Raw genomic sequence first — 1,643 nt, 5'->3', positions numbered from 1 at the left:
AGAGAGAGAGAGAGAGAGAGAGAGTACGTGAACAGGGGGACTGGGAGAGAAAAAAAGGAGAAAAGGGTGGAGGGAGAAAATCGATCTAACTTAAATTTCATATCCTCCAGGTATAACTTAGCATGACATATTTTCACGTTACAGACAGAAGGACATAAAAGGTGACGGAGACTAAGAGACAGACAGACAGACAGACACACACACGCACGCACACACATACACACACACACACGCACACACAGAGATAGATAGATAGATGGACATAGAGAGAGAGAGAGAGAGAGAGAGAGAGAGAGAGAGAGAGAGAGAGAGAGAGAGAGAGAGAGAGAGTGGGGGTGGAAAGATAGAAGCAGTAAATGACTAATTTAAAGATTGTATGAAGGTCAAATCATAAAAATTCAGAGACTGAATCTGAGAAACAACATGCACTCACAATGACTTTTGGTCTTCTGCTTTTCTATGTAATGGCCTGAGAATAAATAAAACACTACCGTGAAGCCACATACGGAGACCCTCATTACATCTCGAAATGAAACAGTAAAAAACTAGTAAATAGAAAACATACAATAACACAGCGAGAGTGATAACCATAAGAAGACGCATTGACTTGCACTTAGGATACGCCTTGTACACTACAAGACGGTTCACTCTCTAAAGGAAAAAAAAAAGAAAAAGAAAACTATAAAATCAAGTCACAGTTTTACAGATATCGCAATCCGCTCGTATTATTATAAAAACGTTTCGTTTCGTTTCTCAAGCAAATGTTCCTTAAAAACAGTATTTTCGTCTAATCTATTCAAACAGAATACTGCCCTTCCCTAAAATAGTCTTAGACGAGAGCAATTACGTACAACACACTTTTTAAATTGCTATTTCACTATTAGCAGTTTTGCTCTCAAATAGAGCAGTGAAGATTCTAATGTACAATCATTGCAAGCACTCGCTAACCCCATCACTAGATCAGTGAATAATTAAGTAGTGTGCTATCATTGCTAGCACTCACTAGCACTATCACTGGACCATTGAGCCAATCTGTAATGTAAAACCATGCAAACACTCCCTAACACCATTACAAGACAGAGTAGTGAATCACTATGTAGTGAACAATAATTGTTAAACCTCATTGTTAACACTCACAAGCACCATCATTGGAGAGGTAAACTATCTGGTAGTGAACATTCACGAACTAGTACCATCACTGGATCAGTAATCCATCCTGTAGTGTGCTATCATTGCTTGTACTCGCTAGCACCGTCGCCAGGGCGACATGTACAGAAACAATCCTCCGCGCTTCCCCTAATCAACAAGAGCGACAGAATCGTATCGTCTTTAATGCCTTGCATATCAATAGTTGTTCCCCCCTTGTTCGGCGTCCTGGCAGCTGTCAGCTTTTCGCGCCATACATCACCCCCTTCAGACGAGATCGCTGACCCAAGGCCAAATCTAGTGTCCCGGTAGATCGCCTGGGCTTCCGGGACAAGAGGCAGAAATCACCAGGGGTCTGGTTGTAGTGGTCGTAGAGGTCCACACTGTTTCCAGATTACAGAGAAGACGTATTGCAAGTGTGTGTGTGTGCGTGGGGGGGGGGGGGGGGGGGCGTGAGTGTGTTTTTAGTTTTCTTTTTTCTTTTAGTCATGCGTGGT

This window comes from Aplysia californica, unplaced genomic scaffold (genome assembly GCF_000002075.1).
Source record: "Aplysia californica isolate F4 #8 unplaced genomic scaffold, AplCal3.0 scaffold00074, whole genome shotgun sequence".
NCBI classification, from domain to species: domain Eukaryota; kingdom Metazoa; phylum Mollusca; class Gastropoda; order Aplysiida; family Aplysiidae; genus Aplysia; species Aplysia californica.
Note: the sequence above shows the minus strand (reverse complement) of the source record.